The sequence below is a fragment of the Balearica regulorum genome, chromosome 3 (genome assembly GCF_011004875.1).
Source record: "Balearica regulorum gibbericeps isolate bBalReg1 chromosome 3, bBalReg1.pri, whole genome shotgun sequence".
NCBI lineage: Eukaryota > Metazoa > Chordata > Aves > Gruiformes > Gruidae > Balearica > Balearica regulorum.
The window spans coordinates 111,540,617-111,566,877 of NC_046186.1; the positions used below are offsets into that span (position 1 = coordinate 111,540,617).

Consider the following 26,261-nt stretch of genomic DNA (forward strand, 5'->3'; position numbering starts at 1 on the left):
TTTTTACTTTAGAAAAGGATGTGCAACTTGTAGCAAATCACACACTGAAAAGGAGTGATGTTACATGCGAAAGAGGCACACGGTATACCAAGACACAGCAACAGGAATATAGTGGGAAATGGACTAAAATGGGCTGCTGTGCTCATCAGCTCTCACACGGCCTTAGCTGGAGAACTGCATTCTCACAGTGAAAGAGAATTCGTTTCCTTTCTTGTCCCTTGCCTCTTACTCTTCCACCATGCTCAAAGAGCCTGGCTGTACCTCTCGGTCCCCTCCCACAGGTGCTAGGGGGCTGCTGTTGCCCCCCCACCCTGAGCCATCCCCTTCCCAGGCTGAACAAGCTCAAGCCCCAGCCCCACAGCCTCTCCTCCCAGGGCAACCACTGCCCTGACTTCTTTGGTGACCTTGGTCCAGTTGACCAGCTTCCTTCTGGGATGGCCAAAACTGGATGCTAACCAAGTGAGCAGAAGGGGGATAATCACTTCCCTTGATCTACTGGCTACTTTCCTAATACCTCCAGCTCCAAACTGGGAGAGAAGAGAAGCAAAGGGCAGGAAGAGGAGTACAATATATATATATACACACACACACACTTGCACAAGCAAACCTGAATGTCTGCCTGTGTCATCGCCATGGCATGGGGATGCTTCGGTGAACTCAGGAACCCATTTTCACCTTTGCAAAGAAGGAGAATAGCACTTCAAACATCACCACCACCCCACAAAAAGAAAAGCCACCCAAATCAAGCTGAACCCTTCCCTCCCAACACCCTCCGGTCTGGTACTCAGTGCTCTGGACACAGCTCTAGTACCTCAAGGACCCGCAGCAAGGCAAACTTCTGGGAACAGCACACACAGCAGAGTAAACGGGGGAACAGCAGAGTCCTTCCATAGCCACAGGCCATGCACATCAAAGCTGCAGCTGCTTGCTGTAAGTAGTTAATGAACATGCCAGTAATGATGCTCAGGATACATACTCTTGTATTTGGGGAGGGGGGCTGAAGGAGAAAAGGAGAGGCTAGTTAGAATTCAGTATGATTTGGTGCTGTGCTTCCCAGATGCATCCCTTCACGTGGAAAATCAGCACAGTGCCCAACACAAAGATAGATTTTACAGCTTTTTCTTTGTGGTCAGCCACAGAGAATCATTGACACAAACATGCAATACAAATGTGTGAGAGAACTGGAGGTGCTTTAGGGTCCCCTGGGTAAAATAACTGCAAAGCAAGATAATGGAAGCACAGAAGGCAGAGGAGCCACACTGACCAGCAAGAAAGGAATACTTCTTATTTTGCCACCATTTAGGGGAGCTTGGGGGATGCTGTGGAAAAATATTTTGCACTGAAGAGAAACCTATTGTAGCAAGGCCATAATATCACTGTGACCAATCAAAAAACAAAATAAACCACAGGCTAAAGTGTCAATAGGCTGAATCAATACCCCCATCTCACAAATGTGTTTTTTTTCCCTCCTCCTCTGTTTTAGAGATCACATGGTGTTGCCTGCCTGTGACAAACAGAACACACAAAATGTAAGAACAAGTCAGCAGTATCATGACCAAATTCTGTCTGCTAGCAGTGAATAAGAAAGGACAAATCTATAAAGTGAAAAAACGTTCAAATACTATAAAACTTACACAGTGTGGCCATATGTAGATATAAGTAGAAGAAGAGCATGAATGGCCTTCTGTGCAAAGAATGTACATGGCAAGAGAAACCATGAATGCAGAAGATGGCCAGTGTCCCACAGGTTTACTGCAAGAAAAAGGTAGCTCAACAGTGACTATCAACACCATGACATAGTTCAGATGCAGGATAAATATACACCCAAAGGACAATAAGTCTTCATTTCCACCTGCCAGACTGCAAATGGTAGCAGCAAATTAAGGTGTTTGCATGACATTTTGAAGCACCATCAAGACACCCATGTCAGACATGATGACATCTGTCTAGTAGCATTAAACTTTTAAAATTACTGGAGAATTAGAGAAAACAAATTCCTTCAAGTTGCAAGAACGTATACTGTTCAACAGAAGGGCTCTTTCAACTAGCAAAGGGGGAGGCTGTGGATCTTTATATTGTATTTTATCATCTTGTTGCAGAGTGTATTACATCCATTTTCTTTTACCAGAAGTAGGAATAAATTCCATCCAGGCTAAGACTAAAACCGCATCAGTTTCAGATGCCAAGATTACTGCTTGCAGATTATAAAAGCATTTTTTCTTTCATATTGTGAGCTCCCTTTGCTGATATAAGCAGTTGTGAAAGGAGCTTCCAAACTACAAAGTGTCATACCAAAAATCTTTTGCCAATCTTGGCATTGATTTTGCCATGCTCCATGACAAAGCCACTAGGAGCCAACAAGCTCTAGCTTAGATTAGAGAACACCTGTCAAGCTTGAGACCTTTCGAAGAACGGTCTTCCAGCTCAGAAAAATGTTAATTGCTGAGTTTGTTTCAGTGGACGTTTCTAGCTACTGCATTACAGAAAGGTACCACCACGTAGTGGTAGGTGCAGTCAGACTTCAAACATGCTACGGATCTGGAGTCAACAACCACACAAATTTGATACGTGACCTTTGAGCAGCTGAGACAGTTTCTGATGGCCTGCACACATGCCATGGGGACACAGATAACACTCAGGCCCAAGCTGAGGTATTGTATATTATGCTGTATTGTGTCGCAGAATACACAAATTGAAGCTGCTTCAAGCTGTCTACCAGAGGGCTGCACAGTAATGTGTCAATGTTAGCTAAGGTCCCAGAGGGCCTTTAGCTGACTCAGCTGAATACCAGAATTCATCATCCAAACCCAGCTTCACCATTTATTAGAATTTCAAACCCATTTATGCTAGAAAAAAATGCACCACACATGAAAACATGCTATACATCAGACAACTTTTAACAAAAGAAAAATCTTAATACAGTTATTGGAAAGACCAAAGCATTCTGCAGCTACCATGCCTACACAACATGAACACACAGAGGGAACTACAAATTCTGCAAATTCAAAAGCTGGTGTTCCTCTTTTAGTCCTACTGACCTTTTAGTCAATCCACAGCATCTGAAATTCATGCATTACCTATACCCTGAGCACCTGGGTAATGAGCTGGATTTAACATTAAGTTAGATCATTTACACAAATCACTCTCACAATGTCAAGAATACCTGCTTGAACTACAGCAGCTTGGTATTCAAAGGCAGGACACTTGGAGGCCCCATCCCTGGAAGTGTTCAAGGCCAGGTTGGATGGGGCTTTGAACAACGTGGTCTAGTGGAGGGTGTCCCTGCCCATGGCAGGGGGGTTGGAACTAGATGATCTTTGAGATCCCTTCCAACCCAAACCATTCTGTGATTCTATGAAGGTTTTTCCCCGACTCCACAATTTTACTCCAAATTAGTCAGAATTTGCTAGTCAGAAAATGTGAGTATTTTCCTTTTTTTTTAATCGTGTAACAATCTAAAAGATATCAGTGTTATGTCATTATGTGGGAGAAGCAGCACTGATATTTGTTAAACAACCTTATCCCTACCATCCTTTACCGCCTAAGGTTTATCCTATTGGGTTAGACAACAGTCAAACTTTTGTAGATTTTGCTGCTGCTCAAGTTTCTGTTCACTGAGAAATCTTTCCCTCATTTCCCACTACCCTGTGAAAAATCTAATATGTGAAATGGGACAAAATAAAGTTGGTTGCAGAACCAAACTTCCATTGAGAAACCAAAATATCAAAACCAATCATTTTGGTGATTTTCTTCACTTAGACCCTCATAAGAATTTGCCTTTTGCCTCCCTCAGGCCATTCGAGCATCTCTATGCCCATCTTGCTTCATTCATGTAATATGAAGTCTCACTGAGGGTACAACCCAATAAACTGATGCTTTAAAGAAAAACAGTATTTTTCAGATCTCTGGAAAGTTATGCACAACACTGAAATATTCGCTTGACTCCATCTGCAGGGAAAGCTATTCCATTGGAAAACTGAACCATAGATCAGTTACATGACATTACTTCTGGATTTATTCTTTATAATTAAAATTTCAGATTATCATGGCAGAAAACTGTCACACACTACAAGGCGTGAGACAACAAAGTTAAGCAAGATACCATTGATTACAATACCTGAATGTATGTATCTTAGCTGGCATTGGAAGTAAAGACATTTGCATTATCAGTGTACTGTAGGTAATGCATGCTGGCCCATGATGCAAAAAAAACAAAAAGCTCTTTGCATATGATCTGCTCTGACACAATTTTTTTTTTTTTAAATTTTTTTTTAGATAAGGACACTTGTAAATTTTTCATGGAATCTTGTAGAATAGCAGGAGTGTGTGCATGTATAAAAAAAAATCATGCATCTCCACTGAGTTAAACAGGACTTTAGATAAGCAGGCACCATGGGAAAACGTTCTGCTTCTTCATTATCCTATATCAAAGAAATGTGCAGTTTAGATGAAGGCTTCAAGCAATTCTACCCTCATTTATATCCTTCAGATAAAAGTTAGTAATAAATCAAATCAGCAAGGAGGTAAAAACTTAAAGCCTCAACGGCACTACATATGGTGCATAGATTTTAAAAAACCAAAAACTTCAATAGTAAGATTATCAATGTGTATCTTTCGTAAAACTCACTCATAACAAATAACTAAATAATTTTCCGTAAGACATTATGCGTGATCTGAGGCATAGAATACAAATGCATTAGCAACATATTGACCACAGTGTTATTTCTACAACTTTTCTCTGAAGTGTAAGGAATGATGAGACATTAACAGCAGTAGTTTAGTATTTTTCCCCTAATATGCCACTTCAGTTTAAGACTGCCAGTTTCTAGGGATAAAAGAATGGTTTTTTTCTTCCTTAATAACATGACTGTTTTCCCATTAAATACTCAACTGCATCCATTTACAATTCTGAATGGGAGTTTCACCAACCCCAGTGTTAGACTCTCTTTGCTTAGGTAGCTCAATGTTACATCTTGGAACGTAGGAGACTAAATTCTTTATGTAATGAATGGTGAGAAGTCAATGGAACAATTCAGAGCATCTGTATTAGATGCATAGGTCTGATGATGTGAAGACCTCCCCAAAGTCTTGAAATTTGAATCATTTATAAAAATAGAAATAATATGTTTGTTAGCATGTTTGCTATTTAAGACATTAAATCCCAGAGAAACAAGAAGTTGCTGGAATCAGATTTCAAAAGGATGAAAACCACATTATTACAAACATGGTGCAGCTTTCTGTACGTCAGTGATGCTGTTCACTGGTTTTCAATAATAACAGGAGACAGTTCTTCCCTTTCTTACATTACATGCTTTACGAAGAAAGCCACGAATAATGAGTAATTGGGCCATCCAGTTTAAGCCGATGAAATACAGACATCTCTGGATGGATGGAGTCAGAAAACAGGTCACTTCAGAAATGAAAAGGGGAGGAAGGAGGATTTTGAGGCTGGAAAGAGCTGCCCAAGAGAAAGCTGGTGTGTGTTTCTTCTCCAAGGCCCAGAGAAGAAGCATCACAGTACTCAACGTATCTGCCTCACAGCATGATGGTATTGCATCAACAGCAATGCAAGAGAGGAACAAAAACCATTGTTTTCCAGTCAACTCAGATATGAAAGGGCATGTAACATTACAGAAAAGAGCACAGACAGAAGGATGGAGAGAATTCTTTCAACTGGAAAGAAAAATTAGACAATTCCCTAGTACTGTCTTGAGGACAAAACAAGCAAGTCTCCACTAGAGGCAAATTCACACAGATACAGGTTTGGAGAACAAAACTTCCCATACAACCCCTTACACCCTTGTTCAACTGCAGATATTCTTCACTGTATCAAAAAATGTCAGGTTTTTTATATATGATTGATTGTAGTAGTTACACAACAAAAGTCAGAGGTTTGCCACAGCCTTAACAATGCAGTCTAAATAGGAGGTGTAACCTCAGTGGAAAGAAAGTGTTAGCAGAACCTTTCTATTCCTGTCCACATGGAGTAATTCCAGTAGCAAGTAGTATTTATCTTAGACTTATCATCCAAACCACTAGAAAGATGGTGTGTTAGAAAATTCAGGTAAACTGGCATTGGCTAAGACTGTCCCAAGTCAATATATCTAAAGCCAACATCTTCAGTAGTGGTTTTCACAAGTGATCAATAGGTAGCAGCCCCTCTTCTACCTAATATCAGACTTTGGTTTTGCCACTGAATTTTTCTAGCTGTGAGTGTGTTCCTGATTGTTAACTTCAATGTTCTATGCCTAGAAACCCTGATATCTTTTCTCTTTAATGAAATGCATAAGTCTACTATCTCCTACTTCACTCGCATATCTCCCCTTGGCCATTTACCCCCACCCACAGGGCAGTCAGCAGCATCACTTGCAGTGCAACATGCGGCAAAAAGTTTGAGCATTAGCTTAGTGCAAGATCTTTATAGCAATTTTCTAGGTAGAACTTTTTAGCATACTGAAATTTTATTTAGCACTGTGTTTTGCTGCTATTACAATTGTTCTAGGTGGTGTCAGCCAGAGGAATATTACTGCTATCCACAGTATGCTTTACCTCCTCATAAATATCCTCTTCCTCGGGGGAGACAATGGTATACTTCTAGCTAAACAGCTGTGCTGGTGGGGATGCTGGTGTTCCTTCTAACAACTGACAGTAGCTGTGTTGCTCACTATATTTAATAGCAGTAAAAAATTTAACAACCAAACAGCAGCCAGAAGATAACTAGCAGTACTTTGACTATGCTCCTTATTAAAATCCATGGCAGGTATTTATATTGCACTTTAATTGTACAGGGCAAGTCATAAGGCATACCTGTAATTTAAGTCTCCAAATTAGCGGCTGTGATTTATGACAAGGGCACTAGCACAGTTTTATTGCAACAGAACTGTCAGCATCAGCGCTCAAGTAAGCCTGATCTCCAAACACCTATCTGCCAGAGTCAAAACATTAGTGTCAGGGCAAACAAATCTAATAGGGGATAGAGAAAAACCACAACCACACAAAACACACGTAAGGAAAATGACAAATATTTTTGCTTCATCAAACTAGAACAGCAGGCCCTGCTTTTCTGACCGTAAAATAAAGAAGCCCAAATGCTAGGATTGCCTACATTCCACATGGCATGCACCACTGGGCTAGTGACAGGCCACACGCATCTCCACCCCTGCGTGCTGATTTCCTTGCATCAGTTTGTTCACAGTCCTTCGGATGCAGCTACAAAGAACCTGTCTTAAGGAAAATTTTCTGTGCCTGGAATAACCTGCACAACAATATACCCACATAATTTCTGCTCTCTGCCTTCACACAGAGATTTTTAAAATGTCCAAGACAGACATCTAACCTACTGTAAGCAGAGGGAGGAGATCAAGAATATTTTCTTGCACAAGTTCAGGGCACATAGAAGAGTTTTTCCAGGACTCTAGATTCTCCTGGAAAACAAATAGCCTTCACTGTCTGACTCCTACAAGGAAAGATCATTCAAGTTGTTACAGAGTTGTAGTGTGCAGCACATATATACGCCACTTCCCAATTATTTGGGCTCTGGCTGCTGTTTACTTTTGGGCTAGAAAAAAGATCAGAAGAATAAGGTTTCACTATTAAGTTTGTTCTTCTCTGTGGAAAGTTTACACACCTACCATAAGACAAGTTCAAATGGCCTGTGAGATGCCACAGATTGTCACTCCTAAAGAATACCTCCCAGTGACCAAGGAGCAGCATAGATGATAGCATGGCCACCAACCATGGGAGCTTCCCCTTGTCATTTTACAAGGTGTATTGCCAATGAGAGGGTAGTGCTTAACGCGCTGAGTCCATATATACCAGGGACAAAAATAGCCATAAAGGGAGAAGAGTATGCTTGGAGCCAGAGGTAGAATCAGATAGAAAACCCAGGTGTCTGCCACCCAGCAGTGGTGGCAGCTGTAACCAGAAGCCATGCAGGCCAGTGCAACTGAATTACAATAGCAGTTCAGATCAATTTAAAATCCACTATTTTGACAACAATTCAAATTCCACAATTTTTTCCAGCATCTCCTTTATTTCCCTCATCAGCCTACTAGTTATGTTTTTATTTGCCCACATTTTTCACTAGTGAGAGAAGAAACACACTTGTGTGAAGCAAAGCTATTCCTGTTCACCAAAATGCTGAAGTAATACATAAAATCAGCGCTAGCACTGCTCCATAATCCCAATCTATATTTAGCAAAGCTAAATCCTATTTATGGGTTCAAATATGTATAGTATCGAGCAAAATAAAGAACCGATTACATCCCCAATGTTATTATCACAGTGACAGGATAATACAAAACATAGCAACAGCCTCTCATTGATCAGCTAATCACACATGTTTTTATCTGTTTGGTTACTATAAACCAACTACAGTACAACCAAACCGTTAAGTCTTTTCTTCGTTAATAATTCTTTATTACTATTTGTCTAGTTTTACAGATAAAATTAATACTTCGGTCTTGTTCTAAAGAACCAGATTATACTGTTTATAGCTGTTATCTCACAAAAAGATGAGCATTAATTTTAGGCTGGGCTGTCAGGTGGTCATTGGCTTTTCTATCTCCATCCCTAGCAGTATATTTTGAGGCTGAGAGCGCATCCAAAGATGTTATTGGTAACGAGAATACTTTTAATTGTTTTTCCACCAGAGCACAAGGACAAAACACGAGGGACAAAAAGTCACAGCACTCAATCATCTTTCAGCCCTGGTTAGAATCAATAAGCAGCTGTGAATGTCCACTCTTCTGTGAATGTGCCATCTTCCACAATGCATCCTCAGAAAAAAAGAAAAAATAGAGAAAGAAAACACTAATCACTGTAAATCGATAGAGTAATGAAATTTTCTTCTATTGGAAATAACAAGAAGGGCACTTTATTTAATCTTAATTTGCCACAGTCCAGACTCACTTTCTACCCCAATTTATATACACACGTACAGAGAAAGAGCAGCTGTCCCCACCAGCACCACACACTCATTCATCTTACAGTTTTTATTTATTTATTTTTAAATTTTGGTGGCTTTTTTAATAGATATATCTTTCTCTTCTCTCAAGGATATCTTCAAAGACAGACCCAAGGCATTGTAGAAGATACCTAGCTCTCACTGCTAAGTCACTTGCTTCTCATACTAAAAAGTTCTATCTTGGGGTTTTCCACCTAATAAAAGTCAGATTGTAACAGTAACTAGTTCTGTACAAAAGATCAGATGCTTTTAGAAAACTGAGGGGTTTTAGCATTTTGTCCGCAAGTGTACAAAGGAAAACAAAGAGGAGATGGAATCAGAGCAAGGACTAAAGAAACATTTCACTGGTAACGTTATAGTCAGCATTAGTGGCATTGACCACAGAAAAGATCACAGTTACCTATTCCCTGTCTGCTCCAAATACAAGAGCATCGTAAAGAACAGAGAGAGCACAAAGAAAGTTCTACAGCCCAAAACACGAATGTAGCACTTTCTTGGTGCTTTTAAAGGCTTTTAAAATGCAAGAACTCTGTGTCTTTATGTTACAGAAAGACACTGCTTTTAGCCAAACAAAACTGTTTCTGCTGAAGTGACCCATTCACAGGGTATAACTGGGATGCAGGAGTTTGACAGGACTGGTTTAGGTTAACCTGGCTGAGCTTCAAGTCTTCCCTTGCTTAGCAAAATCCAATGTATTAGTAAGTCACAACCTCTTTGTAGCCAAACCTCTTCTGAAAAAGAGGTGAGCAATGTTCTCTGCTTTACTGGTAGACTACAGATGAGGTCACATATCAAGGCTGTCTAAAACTGCAAAATAATTATTTTAAATCAGTACCATTTAATTCCTGCTTCCTCTGTTAGAGGTCTGCAGCCACCTTTCCCTGTACAGCCACGGAGAAGTAGCAGCACTCAGGACGCCACTGGTGGTTAACACACAGGTGCCCGCAATGGTGACAGTACTAACAGAGCCCTCTGCCACCACCTCCTCCCCGGGCCCTGCTCTCTGGAGCAGAGGCCCACATGGCATGGTGGACCTGGGCTGTGTGCCTGCCTGTGTAGACAGAGGCTGGGGGGTGGCGAGCATCATGGGGCCACCACAGCAGAAGGCAGCAGATGACTGCAACCCCAGCCCAGTCATGCCTCACCTAAAATAAGCCCATACTTAAGCAGTTAAATCCAGTTTTCCATAAAGTCCGGTGAATGGAAGTTTCTCCAGGGAACACGAAAAGGACATGACCTGAAGTTCTCAACCATTGTCACCAACACCATGATGATATTGCAAGCACCAGCATTTACTTCCTCATATTACAAACTAGAAGTGGCCAGGCTCATCTGTTCACATTATTTGCCACTTGTTTACAATAAGCTCATATTAAATCAGAACAGATGACTCATTATGCTATTCTTCTTGAATAGCCCACCAAGATCAGGAGCTTTCTGAACACCTGGCACTACGACATCTTCAGCTTCCTTGACGTGCCATAATTTGTACAATTTAAGCACTACTGTGCAGGTCAACAACACACAGAGCCACAATTTAGAAGTACTCAACCAGCAACACATTCACTAACACTTTCCCTTGTACTGCATCACACCAGTGCTGGGGAAAAAAAATAGCAGTTACAAATGGGTTTGCAGGAGATGCATTTTTTTGCAAGAATAACAAACCAGAGACAAGGGGAAATAAAAAGGAAACAGAAAAGCCCATTACCACAAAAATAAAGAAAGGGGGGGAAGAGGTAGGAAGGAGACAGTGGCAGACACCTATATTTTTCTGACCATTCTTTTTAAATCACCTGTTCCCTACCACTAAGTAAAGGTCAACTCCTTTCCTCTTAATATTCTTACTGGTTCTGCTTGACAGAACACAGTTATCTAGCAGTGCTCCACGCAGCAGCCTAACAAGGCCACGTGAGAGCAAGCTGAATTTCTCGCCTACTCCCACAGCCTCATCGGGCTGTCTCTGGCAGCCCAGCAAACCGAGATCAGCCCTCTGCCAAAGCAAGATGCTGCACTGCTGTTAGACCCGTTCTCAGCTGCAGTAAGAATGCCCTGCTTGCCCTTATTCTGGCCAGTATATCCTTTACAGCCCAACTGCTCTTAGATCAGCTCAGGGTGTAATAGCCGGAGTCAAATGGATCAAGAAGTACAGTATCAAAAATGCGTGTCCCTCTTGAGTTTCACTTAGTGAACACCACCATGTGAAGCCCAGGAAAATACATATTTCTGGACAGATTGTAAGACTTCTGTCATCTAGATGATTTCTCTCTTGTCCTCCTCAGGGCTTTCTCTAAGAGAAAGAGCATGGAAAATGAAAAGTAACTATATACATGTATTAAGTGTTCTGGCTTAAATGTTTTCTTTGTCTATTTTCTGATAGCTACTTCAGAATGTACAAGAAAAATGGCTATGACAGGAAGATTCATAAAATACAGTCATCTTAAGCACTATGTACTTGGAAAATTATTTTTTCAAAATACACTCAACAGCTCCTAAAACACACACGAATTGTGTATTAATTGCTAAAGCCTTAACTATCAAATACAGGCTTGCTTCTGTTGCACTAGGAACTTTGACCAAATGACAAGCCTCAGTGCTTGTTAAACCATGTCTAGGATGCTCCTTTAATATCTGTACTGTTTTTGTGATCTTTCAAAGCCCGACAGTCTGTGGAAAATGAACTTGGATACCTCCATCGGGCAGTAGGTTTAACTGAATGTTATTAGGAGGCGCCATAGTCGCACAAGGACAGAACCACGCTCTCTCTCACTGGTTTTGAACATTTGCTAGCAGCCTCTAACTCCAAGAAGCACATAAATGCATTTCTACTCGATTTGTTCAAAAAACACCAGCACTCATTCAGAAATAATGTCATGCATCCATCACAGTGCTCTGAGGTTATACCAAGCTTCAATATTTGCATTGGAATAGCTGGTCCCATAACCTTTTCAAATAGGTTACTTCATTCTTTCTTAGGTCAATGATTCACAACTTTTCCATACAGTCATTTTATTACAAAAAAATGCTCTGAGACAAGGACTATGTCTCTTGCTTTCTCTGTCAGGCAATAAGCCTACATGATTGCATGAATGAAGGGACAATTCTTTCCTAGTTCACATTCAATCAGAAAGTGGACCCACCTGGAGCACACTCATCATGAATCTGTCACATAAATAACTTCCTTGAAGCAGGTTGACAGAACAATAGTAAAAATAACTTTAAGTGTGTCAAAAAACAACCTTCCTTGATAAATATCAGCAATCCATTTTTACACACACACTCATCCTTAAGTTTATGCTGAACTTGGTATTTCACTCCAGAATCAATTAATTGGCATTGAGGACTTGGCATTGTTGAGCTTGAGCAATAACATTATTCATTAAAAAAATCATGACAGTCACTCTACAATATTTGGAAAGAGCAAGCTAGACGCTAGACACTAGACACCACAGATCTTGACATTTCATCTTCGTCTTCAACCTTTTCTCCATCTAGCAAAACTTCGCACATGGACAGTAAGGTCTTGGGCAAGCAACATCCCAAATGGCCAGAAATTGCCCTGCAAAATTGCTAACTGAAAGTTTCCACAATAATTAGTATTTTTCATTATGTGCCAGCTGCTGAGATCACATGGCTTCATCCAAAATCTTAGCTTCCATGGTGGCATTATCTGTTCCCCAGATGTGCACAGGAGAGCTTGAAATGATAAATTGTATCAGGTCATACTAGAGAGGAAAAGGAAAATCCTCAGTCTAGCCTAAAAAAAAATTTTTTTTGAGTATCAGTGTAGTACACTTTCCTCACCTGTTTGCACACATCACCTAGCTTGTCACATGTTTTGTAACAGTAAAGTCATTTTTGTGATGCACTATCTTCAGTGCCCTACCTATTACAGTAAGAAAGTATTTTCCCCTCGCAATTGTATTAGACATAATATGCCAAAACCCAGGTTTTCACATTTGTATTCAGCATCACTTGAACAAACTCATGCCAGAGTCTATAGCAGCTTGACCAATGAAGTACTAAAAGAAGTCACTATCTGGTGTGCTTACTTTACAATAAAATTAGGTAGTGTTGTATTATTTACTGCCAAAGTATCTTCTAGAGATTTTGCAAATGAAAACAAATGCTGCTTCTATTACCACACTGCCCAATAGATGAATCCCACAGGTGAAACTTCAGCCTCGCTTCTGTGTTAATACCTCCTGCTTCTACTTGCTAAAACAAGAATGTGATCTACATCTGGTTTAGGCAAAGAAAAAACCATATTGCCCAGTGAGGAGGGATGGATACAAAAAAAACAAAAAGCTGTTAGTGTGCTGGAAGCCAGGCTATAGACCTACTGGACTCCACGTGCATCTCAGGGGATCAAGACTTAGGAGAGGCAGGCTGAAGTGCATTTCTTTATGAGGAAAATGTTCTCAGAGCAAGATCATCAGCAGGGCCAAGGCAAGGTTTTCCTGCAAAACGAGACAGACTGCACTGATCTATTCTACCTAAAGATCTCACCCCTGACCTTCACCCAGTTCTGAAGGAGAAGTTTACCTGTAGCAGTTTCAAATGGTAGCCAAGATAAAAGAATAGGAAAAAAGTTATTTTATCCATCCAAACTACTTAAAGCATTTTAAAGATGATGCTTTTACAATGTACTTTCAGAGTACAGGATTTATTTCTTGTGCGTAACATCCGCATATATTGCGCCATACAGTTTAAAAAAATAAGAAAATCATAGAACTAACGATTGCTAGAAACCAAATATACCCCAAAGATATATTTCCAGTTGGCTAAAAGAATGTGAGTTCACAAGGGCATACCATACATAAAGCATTCAGCTAGAAAATGTTAAGTAAAGTTTATCATCTTCAGCGTAGAAGACTCTTCTCTTTCCTTGACTTAATCACTTAAACCCATGAAGTTTATGCATCTAGGACAGATACACGTGGACCTCTAGCCTATTTGCTACTATAGCCTGAAAACTAAATCTTTATGAATTTTTTTATAGATAAAGAGTATGAATTAATATCAAAATCATCCACATCTTGTCAAAAGTATTTGATTTAAAAAACTGGAAAAAGTACTTGGAAGCAGCCTTCACAGGCAGGATCAAGGTTAATGAAAATTACTTCCCATCAATCACTTTATCTGCGAGTTAGAAAAATAAAAGAAAAAAGTCCAGTGGGCACTTAAGTCTGTTACGATGTCCCTCTGCTAGCTTTAGGCATACATTTACACTGACAGATCAGCAAATGTAGAAAAGACAAGGAAGATTAAAAATGTTTCAAGTGCCAGAGCTTGCCTTCGTATAAAGGAACCTACTCATTATAAAACGTATTCTTGCAGTTTTGTACAACTAATGACAATCCCATCCTCAATTTCCCATATACTAGTTACATTTTCTCTCTCTCACCACACACAAACATGTAAATAACGTATTGTGGGTCATCTTTGAAGTTCAAAGACCCATGCTGAGCTGTGTTCTTTTTTTGTTATGCTCTTGCCTTTATTATTTACTAATCATTTACCAAAAAATGTTATTTCTCTTTATTTAAATGCATAACACCAAAGTAACGCAGAATTGACAGGGGTGAAATATGGAGCTTAGTACAGAAAATTCCTTTCCTGTAAGAGAACCTCAAGGCAGTCTTCACAAACTCCAACTAAACTCCTAGACTTCTGCAGATAATTCAAACTACATGTAACTTTTTTTATCAAGCTTGAAGAAATTTTATTGCATCTGCTCCAAGAATTTTAACAGGTGGAAAATTGACAGCATGCAACATAACTTGAGCTGGTATCTAATATTCTGAATTCATGGGGGAACTAATTCTGAAGACTATTTAATTCCTTGTTCAAGGAAAATTCCCACTGAAGTCAACGAGACTGTGTGGGGTGAATTTAGTAACTATAATATAAAACAGTACAATAGCAGCTAGTCCCCGAGATAAAAGAACTTTACTTGTTTAGAACTGCTCTTGCAACAAAGGTTGAAATTATCAAAAACCTCACATGGGTTGAGATTTCATTTTAATTAGAAATAAATCAAGTTGCAAAACAGTTCTTGAGGTATATCAAACTTTAAAGCAATCCTAGGCTTATTTCCACAAGCAGCCACCAAAGCCAGTGCATAGGTTTGCACAAAAATAATTTTGAGAAAATTAACAGCTTCTGCTTCCTTCAGTTGTTTTGAACAAACTGTACTTTGTTAGGAGAGATCAAAGGAAACAAAACAAGGATCATAGGAGTTGCTATAATCTGTCAGCAGTGTTACACCTAGACGAGCATCCTAGAGGCAACACAAAGTGCTTCAGAGAGGAGCAAAGACAGCAGGGTGTTCAGTGACATTTGGAGTCACAGCCTCTTGACAGATTCTGCCTCATTTAATGACCAAGCTGTAACTAGGTAGGGCAGCATAACATGAGCATGGCACAATCCCTCCTTGTCACCTAATGGAGTATTTCCCTTCGGAAACCTTGCAGTAGATAATTGGGAATAGCTTGTTCAAGGAATATTTCATCTAAAACCCCAGCACTTAGGCTTATATGTGAAGCATGAAAATGTTTACTCTTCTAATAATCCCTCCTTTATTGTAGTATTTAATTATAGCATGACTGTTAGCATTACCATGTTACAAGCTGTATAAAGTGTATTTCTGGAGAATTTGTTGCTCGGTTGTTTGGGGGATTATTGGGAGTGCCGTCTGCCTTATGAGCTATTGATGTTACTGAAACTTGACAACTAATTTCTACTTTACTTTCTATAAAGAACACTTTCTTTCACATATCTATCATCTTCTCAGTTGTTTTTCTTGAACTTTCCTGTCTTCTCATGAGTTTTCTCCATGTCATTACATGCTCTTGAGACCAGAGTATTGCATTCCTCAAGGATATACTGGAAGATGCAATACAGCGTTACTGGGAAATTTCCTTTTTTCACAATTCTAAATGTATACTCATCTTTCATCTGCTTTGTCTCAGAATCCAGTTGCTCCAAGAAAAAACACAGAAACATAACTATTTCAAAACGTAGTCATTCTAAAAACCACAAGTCATTACCCCTTCCGTTAATCTCTTAACATTTCTCAATTTGACTCGATATTGTATTGTCTCTTCACCTAAAACTGGAATTACTCAGTCTCCTCTTGGCTTTAAGTCATCATGCATTATCATACATTTTTTTCAATTTTATTCATATTTTGGAAAAAATATCAAGAGTAAAGCTCTGCTGACACACAGTTTAGCTGATACACAATATTGACTTTGGATGAGCTATTTACATTTTCCTCATTTCTGAGTTTTTAGACAGCATCTGATCCATAGCAGTACTTTGTTCCTCTCATTAGGACAACTGGCATCAGTAACCCTTGCTGCGAAGGACATGGTGGGGTACACGCATAAATGCCTGCAGAGTTCACACAGAGCAACAGCTGACAACCTAAAGCATGCAGTGGCCACTCTTTTGCACTCTGCCAGGGGAAATACAGATTTGAAATCTTCCAGTCTGACCTCAACGTTGGCAGTGATCTGCTGCATCCACAAAGCAGTGCATCAAAGTTCAGACACCAGCATTAGTAGAGCCATCGAAATCCACACCAAAACTAGTAAGGTCTGCAGAGAGTTCGTAATGTAGCTGCACACAGGTTTTCCACTTCCACAGTGCAGAGCTCCAGCAGCTCAGGTACCTCTGTGCCTCAGCCTGTGGCCCCATGTAACATCCTTTCCCAATGCCAAAGCAGCAACACCTGACTTGCTTTGGTAAGGAGCAACACTCTTCCTCCTCGACATTATTCTTCCACTCATTAAGTTTTCCCTGGAAGCACATAAAAGCATCACCTGTTCATTACAACAAGCTCTTTGGGGTACTGAATACCAGCATGACTCAAAATGACATCAAAACAATAGATATTTCTGTAGAAGAATGACTGTCTCATGAAAGAGCAAAATAAGGATCATTCTTTTAAAAATGTATTTCAGTAGCCTAGGGCCAGATCATCACACTTCCTGCACAGACTCGTGCCTTTGGACGCCAGCAGAGCTGAACTGGTTGGCCCTCTGGGAACATCCTACCCTGATTTCTGCTGGTTTCCTCACAGATAGGATCTTGTCACAACCTTATTCCCCAGTCACATTTTGTCACATCATCCGCATTCCTCTTCATGAAAAAGAAACCTTAGTTATTTTGCTCAGATTCAAACAAGTTACAGTAAAAGCCTGGGGCAGAACATTTTGCCCCATTTCTCTGTTCATCAGTATAAATAATTACTACTGAACCTGCAATGAAATAGCATATCTCTATTACTAGGAGAGTAAAATACCAGCCCCACTTCTCAGCTTACTCATTTTCTGGAATATCAGCTCCTCTGTACTTAAGTGTTTTAATTGCATTAATATCAGCTATGCTACTGCAAAATCCATTAATTTGAACAAAAGACAATAATTAAAACTAGGAAAAGCTGAGCTGAAGCTTTTGTACAGACAGAGCATAGCAAAACTAAACATATTCCTAGGAATTGAGAGTTTGTGGTATACGTGAACTGTAACGACTGATCGACCCTAAAAAGATAATTGGTAAGCCGAACAAAGGGGTTTTTCAGTATGATAGCATAAAAGAGTTAATGCTTCAACTTCTGAGACACTATTATGAATCTGAGAAATGTCACAACTTCTTTAGAATCTGTGAAAAAGTCCCTTTTGCTTCTGAGGCAACATTACGCTTCAGCAGGCATCAAAAACTTGAAAGTAATGGAATTGGATCAACATCACAGTTCTTTCAGGAAGCTTTGCTTTTTGCCTCTGAGAAATTAATCTTTTTTATGAAACACTACTTTAAATAAAGCATCCCTCTCACTGAGGCACAGCACATCACATTTAGCGATACAAGTAGTAGATCTGCCCCAGTCAAAATATCTATTTTTGAAAGGGAAGGAAAGGTAATACTATTTCCATCTCACCTGTTGTTTAATCCTCCAAATGTCAGATGAGATCTTTGGCATCTGCCTACACGTATTTAGCAAAGGATTATTTTTTCTTAGCCAAGCTATCAAAGAGCCACCAAGTAATTTAGCTGATTTTTGCTTAGATACTATATTTACTTTGTGTTGAGGTTCATATCAAACAGATAAAGAGTCCAGATACATCCTACTTTTAACAGAGCCTTCATTATAGACAATTTCAATGGATCTACAACATCTAAACAGATCTGAAATGTGGGAGACATCCTCCAGCAAGAGCAGAGTCAAGCCTCCAGCAAGCTATGATTTTTCAAAAATTGCAGCTGGCAGAAGGGACAGCTTTATGGCCTGTGAAACATTTCCACCACAGAACAGTGTGCAAAGATACAGAAGTAACAAATTCTGGTCTAAAAATCTGTACCATTAATCGAGCCTTGCAATGACTCCACTAGGTGATTACATTGCAGTGCCTACCATATATGAACTCAAAAGTTTTTTTTAATTCCCAAAGTGGAAATACCCTGCACATTCAGTATGTACTGTTTGTGATTATTTTGCTTGGCTGTAACATCTCAAGGAAGTATCAATCAGGATATCCATAAACTTCTGAAAAGTTGCAGACTAACCACAATTTTTATAAAGGCGTAACTCCAAATACTAGGGGAAAAACAAAACCAAACCTCACTGCTAACAACCAATACACTTAAGTTCTCATGAACTGCTGCAGATTAAGAGTAAAGAAAAGCAAGCTTACCTGTCTCTGGAACAGAATCTTCTGAAACAGCAAGGAGTAAGATTGAAGGAGAGAGAGATCCCACATGAGTCTGCAGGAAGGGAATTCATGCTGGGCAGGTTCAGAAACTCTCTCACTTTACAATAGCCTTCTCTTCCAATTGTTTCCTGCTACTTCAGATCACCTGCAGGTTTTATATCATAAAGATCTTTTAAAAAAAAGTTTATGTAAAAGTCTTCTCCTTACAGTTTTAGCACTTGCTTCTTCCAGACCAGTTAATTTGACTGTTTTTCCAAGGTGATCTTTAAAAGACTGGAGTGACAGACCAATGTATCAAACCAATGCTGACTTTTCTTTTACATTTCTTCCACAATCAAGAAAGTCCAGAACGTCCATGCTTTTCCAAGCCAAAAGGTCAGTTTTGTGTCAAGTATTTGCAGAGCTCTCGATAGTAACCACATTAAAGCTGCAGGATGAAAGGATCAACACTCCTTGCTACTGTTAGAGCCTTACAAGGATAATGGAGTTGACTCAAAAACCTCTCCTGGGACTCTGAGGTTAGAGTCTCCTTCTCAGCAAGCCAAGAACTTATTACTTCTTTCTGCAGGCTTTGTCCATCCATCGCACTTTCCATCAAAGCAGCAGGAGAGCTCTGAAGGGCGAAATGGGCTGTTTATGCAATGGCTGCTTTGTGGGTGCTTTTCCACCTTTTCATTCTGCGAGCAGAACCCAGAAGGAGTGTCACAGATCCTGTAAACAGCCTCATGTATTAAAGGTGCATTTACCTGTGGGAAAGAAAAAAGTGTCTGATGTCAGAAGAGACTTTCATAATTGCTACAAGATTATCCAGCACTAGTTTATCTTGTCGGTAGCAATTCCCAGTCAAATTACCCCAGGAAAGATGCAACCACCAGCAATGTGATGACCTGGTAGGACAGTTGAGGTTACACATAAAAATCCTTTCATACCTTGCTACCTGCTTTGAGGCAGGACAGACAGTTGATCTTTAAAATTGACTGCTGCATGAGAAAAAATAATTCAGAGTGCATGGACTCAAGCATGCAACTCCTCCTCTCAGATAATTAACACACTCATAAATAGGAAGTATACATGTAAGGAACCCTCCTACCTGCTTTGTGACCTAGAGATCTTTCAGTACTACCATTCTTTCATATTCATTTTTTTCTTAAGTTATTCATCCCTGGACTATTCCAAGAAGTTGTGAACCTGTTAACTCAGAGCTATATTCATCATTTTAACAGGCGAGATCACTCTATCAGGTATCTTGGCATATGAGACATACTGAAATGCCTTAAGTTTTTGGAATATTTTATTTCAAATTCTATGCAGTCAGTGCTTTTTTGATTTCCTTAATATCTGCAGTGAAAGAAGCAGTCACGTTACAATGCTAAGCAGAAAGAGAGATATTTAAATATTGCTTCGCAAACAAAGTAATTTTTTGAATGGAATGAATAATTAAAGAAGATGGAGGCAGAGTTGAGTCCACATATGTTGGTTATGTGGTACAGTAGTTTGAGGGGTTACTATCAACCTCCTACATAACAGTAATCAAGTCACTATGGCTGCCCATGAATTGCTTAATGTAGCTGGGCACATACACCTGCCTCGAATTTACACTGAAAAGGTCCATTAATAAATCATCCTTGAATTTACATAACAGCTTTTACTCCATAATTTCAGAGTTCTTCAAGCACAGATTGTCACAGTTGGACTGTCAAATTATTATATTCATATAACAGTCTCAACTATTCATATGAAATTAAATATAGTTGCAATTATTTGAGCAAAATCAGGTAATAATTTGTAGCAGAACTAGGCAGAGAACACTTGAAATGCTGAATCCCTGCACACTAGCTTCACACCAGAAAAGATTACCCTTTCCCTTGTTTTGCAGTTACCACATTTATGAAGCACTCTTTAAGGGAACAGCTAAAGAGAGTGAGTTATCTACAGCCTGTCACAAGCATAGTTTGTACAGAGCAATAACAAGACATTTCATTTATTCCTTTTATGTCTCCCAGTGAGATGTTTTGTTTTTAAATATCAGACACAGATCCACTGTGTATGGGAGACTGAAATGTGAAAGTGATAAATGAAGCAGAAAGCTCATGTCAGAGATTAAACTCTTACTCATTACACTGAAACACACATGGATTTCCCTGACTTCTAGATCTGTTCAAAAAAGAATCTGGAAATTTCACACATTCCTGAACATCTTACAAGAGGGCAGAAATACCATCGAGAATACCAAAATGGAAAGATAACATGTCTCCATCGTTAACTGTTATGTATATGCCATGTTATATAACTATGGCTGAAAAGATGCTTGAAATCCCCTTGGAAATGATGCTAGCATTGAAATAATTCCTTCCATCGTCAGAGTTTCCCTATAGACTTCAATCAAATTGATGCATCAATAAAGTACTGTACATGAAACATTGCTCTGTCACTCTGCAACTAAGCCTGAACAAATATTTATGTAGTAGCTTACATTTTTAGCTAGTAAAAAAAAATCCACAAATAAACCACATAAAGCTGCTCAGCATTTAAAACAAACAAACAAAATGTATGTTTTACGTAAGAAACCCTTCACTCTTAAATAACTACAGCTGTCATAAGATTTGCCTCTATTGCTTGGAAATTTTCTGTATGAAGAGAATATAGTGCACAAATAAGTTACCCTACAATCACTCTGGGTCTCTTTGCAAGTAACGACAAACCCAATAGTTTACCGGGATTATTTTAAAAGTATGTATGTAGAAATGAATTTTAATGTAGAATTGTCTGTATTCTTAATCATAAATTACCAACTATGTCACTATTGACCAGTGATTAGAACTCCAAGTATTAAAAGACTTGTGACTATTCAAATGAGATCAAAGCACACTCTTTGTCATTAGTACCTAAACCCATCAATTTATAATCTGAATGAGAGCTCGAATTTGATGAAAGTGTCTTATTAAAAAAAACAAGGAAGCACATTAAAAATAGCAACTAGACCACAAATTCTGCAGTAAGTTTACCTGAGTAACAAGCAGATAAATGCCAAATTGTGTGAGTCTTGTTCATACTGAAGTCAGTTTGAGATTTACTCCATTTGCCGACACATACTATGAAACAGAAAACACAGCACGCCCAACTGAGCTTAATACAGCCATTCCTAAGCTACAAAACACTCAATAGCATCTGAATGGGTAATAAACATACATAAAACAAATGCTGAGATTCCTTTCATCAATACGAAAGAAGTATAATTTAATGTCATTTAGATCATACAGGCACTCTGGAGTTTTATATAATATATATAATGTCAACTTATATAAAAGTTGGAATTATGTAAAAGCTGACAGATGAGTAGAGTTCAATATTCTTTAAATTTTCAGCTATTCAGTTTCCAAACCAAAATACTGGATTTCAACACTATTCAAAAGTCATAGGGGAGCAACTCAGTTAGGACATTGGGGACACTGCAGAATAGACAGCACTAGGTTCTGACAAGTTGGAAAATAAGAGAAATGGTGTTGGCTTTGGACGGTATTTCTGTGATCATCACCCAACACATGTGACTTTTGGTACAGACACAGTATTAGTGTTATGGAGCGCTCTGTGTCAGATTCTGCAGAACCAAACCATCCAGCTCCCTGCTTCTCCACCCTTTCTGTCCCCAGGGAAAACCCTACCCCTGCGTGCAGATGAGAGAAATCTCACAAGACCAGTTTATCTCTCTGAAGTGGTATGGTCCAGCTTGATGTGACAGGTGGAAGGAGAGGTCCTGCACAGCTCTCCTTGATCAAACTCCCAAGCATGAGGAGTGCTTTGGGAAAGGCTGAACAGGGTCAGTGTATTCCCATTTGTACTCCTCTATTAGCTTCACCCACCCCCCACATACAATGTGCAGTCACCAAGGATGCTTGGAATATTAAGCTCCAATAAAAGTGAGGTAATAATTCTATACTAAATGGAAAATAGCCTATTGCATCTGACACTCGTTTTTTCCTAAGGCCACCGTGACCAAGATTCTACTTCAAATATCCCTTGACTGGAGCACAGATTTACTAAAATGCTGTGCAGCTTCAGCAGCTGTTTACTATATACCATGACTATCTTGCATCACAGATGCAAGCTTTCTCCTTACTCTGCTATAAAAGGAAAATAGAAAAAAAAATAAGAAGCCAACTTCTTTCAAATAGGAAAAAAATCCTTTTTAGATAACAGAACTCAAGTTGAAATACATCACTTTTCAGATTATTTTACCTACATAAGTTTATACAAGCACAACACTGCATCTGACATTAGTACCCGTGAGTTCAGTTTTTGGCTTCTGAGTGTTTCAGCAGCCTTGCCATCAGTGAAATTATGACTCATAGGTCAGGGATCTGGTTGCCCCCCACCCCAAGCCACAGGGAGCCCCTGAAAGGGATTGTTTTGACTAAATTCAGAAGACTGAGCAATTGGTTTGAGCTTGAGAGACACTAAAAGTTACCATTTACTTCTGTTGACATCTCTTGGCATCACTAATGAAAATTCACCCTGGAACAATGGATACCATGCAGGGGCAACCTTGAATAAAGAGAAAGTTTGAACAAAAAACAATTTACTGTGCCCAGTTTCCTTTATCCCTGTTGTGTTTGCTAATTATGGAAAGTTTTATGAGCAACAACTTGTCTCTCCTAGACCAGGTTTTACTTTGTTCTTTATTCTGCAATGAAATTAGGATATAGGGTTTAGGACTTCACTCTCACTCCCAAAACCACCTGTAATTTGTAAGTTTTGATCACAATGACTTCAAAACAGAACACAGAAGGGAGCATAGAAGGAAATGCTTTTTTCCCCCATACAGAAACCTTGTCATTTTGGTAATTAGTACAAGCAGCAGTTATTTAAAAAATGTGGTTGAGACACAGGTTTGTATTTAAATACAATACATAGTGCACTGGGGACTTGTTTATCTGGATTTGTATTATCCAAACCTCCTACTACGCAAAATTGGGTCATCTGCCTTGACATGCATCATTTGCCCTGAAAAGTTCCCTGATTCCGAAACCTCATTTAGCGGAATAAATTCCATATCCCTATGCTATTTGGGTAGATAGGTAGTTCTCCTCCACACTCAGGTTCGGGTTCTCACTGTTAAAGAAGTAGCTGCTTCTGCATGCGTACCTACTTTCAAAATGTTACAGAACAGTATTCTCCAACTTGACTGTATAACACATCTCCATATTGGTGTAAGTCGTCTTGCTTTCATGCGAAGCTGACCCACAAGCTCAGACACCCAAATTCTTTTTAACAGCCCTCAAAATGGCTTTGGAATGAGTAACTGGTGAAAGACTCACCATCCTACCACACCTGTATGCATTGCACTGATACAACTCCACACTGTCACTTCATTTGCAGGCTGGAAAATATCTAATACTGAGAAAAAAAGATAAATTTCTTTCATTATGGAGTTAAGACTAACCCCCAAATGTCCTGTACTTGAGCTAACAGCTACAGTATGCCGAAATGTAAATTCTGTTACTGTAAAAGCAGTTAATAGCTCCTGAAGATTTAATGGCACAGTCAAGGTTTATTACAGAATAATATTTAAAATGTGATGGAAAATAATTTTCTGTTTCTATATGACACTCAAGATAATAAAAGCATTAAGGCACAATAGACACAAAAGTAATGCCTGTGCTTATACACATTAAAGAGCCTATCACCAAGACAGAATTTTAAGGTTCTTTTTGATTTCCCACTCACAAATACTATGCCATTTTTTTAATATGTAAGGTAATGAAATAATAATTTCCAATTATTATCAGTTCATCACAGTGAACATTTAATATGATATACTTTAATTAAGGACCAGTTTCCAAGGCTGAAATAGTTCATTTTTAATCAAGAAGAAAGTCATCATCTTTTTCCTATAACTCTGAACCCTTGAAGAGCTTAACGAGCTACAAGGTTGACATTTCAACCACTAAACTTTGACTAAAACCATAAAATATTAAAGTTTGTTTTATTTAGTGGTGCAGCTAACATGATACACTTTGCCAGTGTTGTTTTCAGGCATAATAACCAGCTATAAAGGAGATGCAGTCTGAGCAAAGAACAGGAGAGAAGTTGGGAGACAGACAGAGGATGGACACTAATTTAAATAAAATCATAGTTCTTGGTCAAGACCAGTGGCATAAAATTCCCTCTTCTATTTGCAAAATATCTCCGCCTGTTTCTACAGGTTAATAGAGGCTTTGCAGATAGCTGGTTAATTGTAAACATGCAATTTTACTATTTGGAGAGCAGCTTAATGTGGGGCAGTCACTGGGGATGACCTTGTGCAGAGGGAAAGGCAGACTCCTCTGCCAGTTGTAGGTATTGGGTGGGAATCAATTAAAACAAAAGAAAACATCAAGCAAAGACACATACCACCAGCCACTAACACCTTTGCGCTGCAAATCTGGAAAAGGTCGCTCAGGCACCAACGTCCTGGAGCACCAGAACAGAAGGAGCAGGAGTTAAAATGTTGTTTTCCAGGTGGACACCTACAAAGCTAAGATAAATGATGGGTTAGGAAGCTATTGGTGGCCTCTGTGTTTCTAGTTGGAAACGAGAGCAGTGTAACGTTAAGTGGAAGATTCATCATAGAGAATCATCTTGGTTTGACTTCCCCTCCTTTACTATTTATAGGATCTATCAGTTGTTAAGGGTTTACAACTGGGGCCTTTTTTAAATATACATTTATACAACAACTTTTTTAAAAACATACTCTGTCATGCAAAATCTATATACACTTTCAGATGGTCTAATTGAAATCAGAGGCACTACCTATGGAGAATATCCTGATCCATCCCTCCATCCCTCAGCTGCTGAAGGGAGGCAGAGTGCTGGGGCAGAAAAGGCTAAAACCCATCATGGAGGCAATGAGAGGAGTTTCCAGGCAAAAACGTCTGATTACCTTTACTTGAGCACAGCCATTTCCTATTGAGCCTCAGGAGTATGGCAGAAGCCTTTCTTTAAAAATTATGTGGAAATTTAAGTGACAGGCAGGGGAAATCTGGGCTGCAGGCCTGTCAGCGAGGGGGACGCCTGGCCAGGCCCTGCACAGCACCATGGAGGCGGCCAGCGGGGCTGGGCAGCAGCTCCCTTGTCATCAGGGTTAGCTTCCTTTCACATTCAGAGACTCCACTTCCAGATTTTGCACAATTAAATACATTCCTTCCTATAATTAATTTTTTAAAAAAATGACTCAGCAAGATTAACAACAATAACGGCACATGAAGACAGTGGGGAAAAAAAAAGAAATATGGAAAGGAAAACTCGGCAGGTGTCAAATTAGCCTGGTGACCTTAGGACAAGCTGTCCCAAACGTAGAGGTTTTGAGCAGGAAACCAAAATAATTTATTTTTTTTTAAATAAAAAATACATGTCATTAAATAGAATTGCCTGCTTCACTATGACAAATAGATTCTGTATATAAAAATATATAAATATGTATAAGTAATATATTCATGTTGCTATATAAATTTGTATATCTAAACTATATTTACATACTATATATCAAAAAAAAGGGAATTTTCATAGCTATACAGAAGTATCTTTTTCCTCCTTTTCCT

General features: G+C 39.2%; 1 long non-coding RNA gene across 1 annotated transcript in view; it reads right to left on the reverse strand.

Annotated features, from left to right (window-relative positions):
* Positions 1–21,777, reverse strand: part of LOC142601330 (uncharacterized) — a 36,322-nt gene extending 14,545 nt beyond the window's left edge. The window contains exons 1-2 of the long non-coding RNA XR_012834934.1: positions 21,690–21,777; positions 18,667–19,430 (exon numbers count right to left, since the gene is read on the reverse strand). This is a non-coding gene — a long non-coding RNA (uncharacterized LOC142601330). The remainder of the gene's footprint in view (positions 1–18,666; positions 19,431–21,689) is intronic.
* Positions 21,778–26,261: the final 4,484 nt, after the last annotated feature.